Below are 6,986 nucleotides of genomic sequence, written 5' to 3'. Positions count from 1 at the left end.
GGGGCACGTCGGGTTAGGTCTAGGGGTGCTCGTAGGTGCGCAGTACATGGGTGTGGCGCGAAGTTTTCTGGGGCGACACCTATGTTGACGCATATTTGGGAATCTCACACTAGGGGTGTGGATGATCCAGGGGTATTCCTGGAGTTTCTCTTGGATTTAGCAAAGTTGCTGAGGGTGGCTCCCGAGGGTGCTGATAGAGATAATCTGTTAGAGAAACTCCGCCTGTGGGTAGTTAGGCGGATGGGAAAGGTCGAGTGGGGATTTTCGGCTAGTGTGCGTGACGTCATGACTAGGTTATCTGCCCATTTGGGGATAGTGCCACCGTTAGAGCAACAGATCCGCAGGGTGCGGATGGGGGAGTTACCCCATATTGCTATGTTGGCTCACCCGCGAGTCATTGCTATTATACTGAATGGTGCTGATTTTATGGGTGCTTGGAATTATCTCGAGCGGTCTCGCTCGGACTTAGGGGAGTCTTGGGAGGATGAGTTGCTCCCAGATTCAGTTGTTAGTGGAGTGGTTTTGGTGCCGGATAGCCTCCGGACTTCGGTGGAGAGTTTGGCGCCAGAAGTGTCTACTACAGTAGTGGCGGAGAGTCCGCCAGAGGTGGTTGTTGTTCTTCCAGTGGAGGAAGGCGCCAGTGGCGGAGCCCCGCGGCCTTCCTGGTCCGAGAGTTCGGAGGTTCCGTTGTTGCAGGTAGTAGATTGTTTGTGGTTCCCTAGGAGTATGCCTGGGTGCCAGGGTCAGTATGTCAACGAGTTGGTGAGTGCGGACCAGCGCCCTGTTAGCTTGCAGGTTGAGTTAGTTGGGGGATGTGTGGCATACACGTACAAGGAGGAGCCTCTCTCGGATAATGGTAATCCGCGTTGGGTGATTGCCCAGGGGATTCCCCCGGGAGTCGCGGACTTGATCCTTCAATCTGATGTGGCCCGCGTTGTCGGGAACTGTCGAGCTAAGAATTGGGTTATTGGGGAGGTCGGTCTGGATTACTCCGGACCGGCTACTCAGAGATGTCAGAGATTTGTTCTGGCGGAGTTTTTCCGCCAGGTTAGCTTCAGTACAGGCATGATCTTGGTAGTTAAGGGACATGCGGATGATCCGCTAGGCCGTGTGCCTATGCAGGATTGTTTAACTTTGTTAGACGGTATGTTCGTTCCTACCTTGGTCCCGTTGTTTTTGCGTAATTTTTCTGGGGGGCCGGAACAGGTGAAGCTTTGGTTAGACTCAGGGAGACCTGTGTTTTTTGGGATCAGCGGGCAGGTTTCTAGTATGTCAGAGGTTCAGTTGTCGGGTATACGTGCTATCCCGATTGACAGGTTGTTGGTCGAGTCTGATAGTCCGGACTCGCCGTGTGGTGTCGTAAGCCCGATGAGCCCTCGGCACATCGGAGAGGTTTACAAGCTTGTGTCCGCAGTGAGGGGACAGGACGTCGCTCTTCTTGCGGGGTTAGTGTACCAGAACTACAGGGTGTTCTTTGGTCCTCAGGTGAGGGGGTCCTTGTAGTTTGTTTATTGTGACCAGGATGTCCAGGTCCTGGTGTGTCTTCTTTATCTACCTTTGGCCGCACCGTAGACGTCGCCGCATCAGATGTAGCAGAGCCTATCCAGGGATGATGTTTTGGACCACGTGGTGGACGACAGGAGTCGGGAAGCAGTGTGGACTACGTGGTGGACCGAGACGACTCGGGGGATGATTCCGATGAGTGACTGTGTCATGAACTGTGTTAATTTTCTTGTTATTTTATTATGAACATTAATGTTTAATTGATATTGCTAATGTGTGCATGTATGTATGTAAGAGTGGTAGGCCCTGCTAGGAGTTAATTTATTTGATTATTTGTACATTATAGTTTGTCCCATTGTACTATATATATACGGGCTGGGACGCCCTATGTTCAAAATGGGGAGGAATGTAGTGGACATGTAGGTACCGGGCACGAATTGCCCTGCTGCCTCTTGTCACGTGGTGCACTGCACACATTGTGTGACGTGTACCCGCATTCCTCTCTCTCTTCTACTTTGGCTGTTGTCCAGACCAGACACGCTGTAACTTCTGAGACTGTTATATATATACACATAGGCGACGGTAAGCTTTAATAAAGTGCGGAATATTTATCATAGTGTTTCTCTGTACCGCCATCACAGTTTACTATGTAATTTATAAGAGAAATACTATACTGTGTATGTATACATAGATTACAAATTGAAATCAAAACATAGCTCAAAATAAAATAGTATATATCTAATGCAAATTAAGCCTTCGGACAGCCTTAACATAGCTGCGTCCTCAAGAGGCAATGTTAGGCTTACACCCAGCAGAGCAGGATGAAGTCCCGTACATAGAAAATCTACGGTGCTCTATGAAAAAATGTGAAGAAATAGCGCGAGAAAACTTGAAGAGTGCAGCCATAGGACAAAAACGCCTACATGATCTGCGTATATACGAGAGGTCATTTGGTGATTTAGTTTACATACGGGATGACTCCAAGAAAGTGGGTAAGAGTCCTAAACTACAACCTTTATGGAAAGGGCCTGCAATAGTTGCTAGGCAGATGGGTGCGGTGTTGTATGAAGTAATCACAAAGAAGGGATCAACAGTACTGCATCTCGACCGCCTCAAGCCTTGCCACCAAGAGACGGTACCTAGATGGATATCGAAAGCAAGAAGACAGCTCCAGTACTGTGTCAACTTTAAGGAAAAGGACCCTCAAGCAACCCCACCAGAAGATACTGATGTCCCAGGCGAGACAGAAGACAAATCAGAGGACACGACAGTACCCAAACTACATGCTGCTGAAAAGAAAACAGTTTCTACAGAGCCTGCTACACCAGAGAACCAGGATAACGATGTGGAAGACCAATGGAAAGCCAACGGGACCACTACCAGACGTGGAAGAAAGATTCAACCTCCATCGAGATACACGTCCTAGGACAACCTTGAATATTAGACCTGCTCTATCTGATTTGAAGCTTAATATTTTCATCATTTAATGCGTGTTGGAAAATCCACTTCGTAATTTTTTTTTGAAAAAAAAATCTTCTCTTTGATTTTCTAAATTACGATCATATACATTAACAAGAGTAATAACTCTTCTCTCATACTGAATATTCAACAATAAAATTCTCTATCCGCAGATCTATGAACATATAGAATTTTAAAAGAAAAATTTTTACTGAATAATATTGAGACCTTTTAACTATGTGATGACTCTAAAAATTGTGATGAGAGGAGCCATGCCACCTTGAGTCATATGTATTCATTGTATCTGTAACAAAATGGGCTTCTTGCAAAAATGTACGTAATATCACATTTAATATAATTGGGCCATTCGTATAATATTAATCTTTTGTCATAATTATTTAGACCTCTACAGTTAAATGATAAAACCTTAATGCTTCCCACTGTCTGAAGAATTACCTCTTAAAGTAGGTATCTAGGCCCTGTTGATTTGTTTTGTTAGTAGAACCTCCTTGGGCGAGACCATGCGCGCCCTGGTGCTTTACACAGCTTTTGTGGGAAAAGAGTACCAATTAATTTCCCATAGAACTCTATACAAACCTTATGCCTTCCCAGTACTTTACGAATTCGCTTTCAAACAAATCTCTGGTATCATTTGAAACTTCTTTCTAAGGACTTATTATAAACACCGAAAAAAAAAAAATTAACGTGCCGCGGCGTTTATAGGTTAAACTTGCAGTTGTTTACAACTTACAGTAATCGGCATTAAATAGCACTCTACATCTAAAATCAACCCCACTCCTTTAGTTCCCCCTGGTATTTCTATACTTTCTGTAATATTCCCTCATACCATCATTTATTTCAAACATTAGTATTTTTACTTTAAAATGAAAATATTTACATACCTGAATTCAGCCAATCAGGTAACGCCTACCCATTTAGTACTCTTTTCCAGTCTTCAATACTCTATCTCCAGAATTGCTGAGATCCTATCCCAGTACCTTATATAAAGGATACTTTAAACATAAGTATAAGCACCTCTGTGTTGACCGTCCGAAGGGGTTTAAATGCAGCAGGGATGTCGGTTACTGGAAGGAAGGACAGTGTCATATGCTGGTTCAGTTAGCAGTGGCCGGCTTTCTTCTTTCTGTGGTTGCAAGACCCAGTTCCTGAATGATTTTCCGGACATCTTGGCACCAATGGAAAATTGATCTCTTAGTCAAAGCCTTAGGTAAGATTGTTTTAATGGTATTTCAGGTACCTGAAATCAAAACCAAATAATATTAGAAGTCTCATACACACTACATGTGTAAAGATTCCTTTCTCTTAATGTAACAAGTCTGAATTATGATATTCTATTATCCCCTTTAGAAGCTCGCACCGGAGCTGCCCTTGCAGGAAGAGGGCGTTGATAAGACCTATGTAGCAACACTTCTGTATAACTAAAAAAATATTCGTGAATGATAGAATATATACATTACCAAAATCATAAGACGAAGAAAAAAATTACCTGACCATAATCTCCTTCCTGTCTGACATTTTACCGTATATCTCCTGATGATTTCACGCAGTGTCACCAATTGGCCTAGTGTTCAGGAAATCTGGTACAATCTAAAAATAATTTAGACAATGATGTTATTTTAAGTACACAAATATCTTTGTAAAGATTCTGAAAAATAAACTTTTGAAAATCTAACGCGATCATAGTTAATAGGAAATGTAGTTCATTTTATTAAGGTCTTCCGTTTCAGACGGAAGACCTTATAGTGATTCTACTGTTTCTTTTTATTATTATTTTTTTTTTCCCCTTTTCTTGTCGGAGCGTTTTCTCAGAGATGGCTGGACGGATTTTCTTGAAATTTTCAGGGATGATAGAGAATGAAAATACCCCTAGGCGTTTTTTTCATTTTTTCAAAATTCACTTCCGGTCGTCAGATATGTCCGATTTCCGTTTTTTTCAAAAATATTTTGTCCCAGTCATATCTCAGAAAAGGTAAGAGATTAAGACACCAAACCTATACGGTTAATAGATCTTGAGGAGTAGGCAAAACCATTTGGGTTAAGAGCGTCAGCCGTCACTTCCGGTCGTCACAGGAAGTGATCAAAGAAATCGAAATTTTCAACTTTTCTTTTTTGATTTTTTTCTTTCATTTCATTGTTGCATCTTATTTGTAGATTCGAAATATGTTAGTCTTACCGGAACCAAAAACGTCAACTTCCGGCTATAAGTGAAAAACTGCATAATTTGAGTATTTTACTTTCCCATAAATATTTTTTATACATAATGTATTTGAACTGATTTTTGAATATGTTATCAAGACTGCAAATGTCTAGAGTAACGTCAAATATCTTTGTAAAATTCACTTCCGGTCGCGCGTTTAAATGTCCGCAAAATGAGAACTTGTCCGAGTGAGATCTCAGAAACGGTAAGAGATTTAGACACCAAACTGATAAGAGTATTAAACCTTGAGAAGTAGACAAAACAATTTGGCTTAAGAGCGTCAGTCGTCACTTCCGGTCGTCACAGGAAGTGATCAAAGAAATCGAAAATTTCAAATTTTCTCTTTTGAAATAAGACTTGCATCATATAATTGTATCTTTTTCACAGTTACGAGATGTCTTGGTTCCACCGGAAACAAAAAACGACAACTTTCGGTTTTAAGAGAAAAACTACATAATAGGGGTTTTGAATTTCCCCCAACATATCGCTTATAGATAGAGTTCTTTAAATGATTTTTATATATGTTATTGAGACTGCAGTTGTCTAGATTGACATGAAATATCTTAATAAAATTCACTTCCGGTCGCGTGTTTTCTTGTCCACAAAATGAAAAGTTATTTCAGCGAGATCTCGGAAACGGCATGAAAGTAAAACACCAAACTTGTAGGAGTAATAAAACTTGGTGAGAAGGCAAAACACATAGGGTTAAAAGCGTCAGCCGTCATTTCCGGTCATCACAGGAAGTGATCGAAGAAATCGAAAATTTCAACTTTTCTTTTTAAAATTAAAATTTTCATCACTTTATTGCTTCCCTTTCGCTGTTTTAAAATATGTTAAATTCCACCGGAAAAAAACTTTAAACTTCCGGTTTTAAAAGATAAACTACGTTATTTCGTGGTTTAGCTTTCTCATAAATATCACTTATAGATAAGTAATTGAAATGTTTTTTTTTTTTTTTTAAATTTTTTTTTTTACATATGCTGTAGATACTGCAAAAGTCAAGAGAAAATTCAGAGATTTTTATTCAGTTCACTTCCGGTCGTGTGTTTTCTTGTCCTCAAAATTAGAATTTGTTCTCACAATTGTTCGGCAACAGTAAAAGACTGAACTCTAAAACTTTCAGGACTTATAGTCAGTCATCAGTTCATTTGCTTGGTGTAAAAATCGTGTGTCGTCATTACTTCCGGTCGTGAGAGGAAACGAAGCAAAAAAGTATATTTTAAGTTATTTGGTTTCTACATAAGTTTTAGGCTAATACCGACGTTGGAAAAGACATGTTCATGCAAACAGGAAGTCGTATAACGGAAGACCTTCTCATTACTAGTAATGAGTTTCTAGTTTTTATTTAATGTTTGGACAGTTCTTAATGGATTTTTGCGAGAAGCACTGACTTTTACAGTCGACGGCTTACTTTGACATTGTACGGAGGTACGGAATTGAAAATAGACAAGAAAGCCTTAATAGTGGTTATAGGTATGATGATTGGGGGACTGACATGATTTACCGGTATGCAATCAACGCAAGAGATGATGGGAGGCGGAATTACATAACTTAAATTACCTTACTCGTGAGGGGTTGTATCTCTTTTCAATGATTCAATGAAATCAGGAAGAAAAAAAAATTCGGAAGGAAAACTAGACAAGAATTGGTCAATATGGGAAGTTTTACATAGGAATATATAGATTGATTGATTGATTGTTATTGTTTTACGCCGAATCGGCAATATTTCAGCCATATTTCGGCGGTAGGAATTATAATACTGTATGAACGGTTTTGAAAGTTTTTGGGTTTCTCTGGCGGCCCCCAA

This window comes from Saccostrea echinata, unplaced genomic scaffold, assembly GCF_033153115.1.
Source record: "Saccostrea echinata isolate AGI-Se365-2 ecotype Australia unplaced genomic scaffold, CSIRO_AGI_Sech_v1 ptg000033l, whole genome shotgun sequence".
In the NCBI taxonomy this organism is placed as follows: Eukaryota; Metazoa; Mollusca; class Bivalvia; order Ostreida; family Ostreidae; genus Saccostrea; species Saccostrea echinata.
This window is presented reverse-complemented; position numbering follows the sequence as displayed.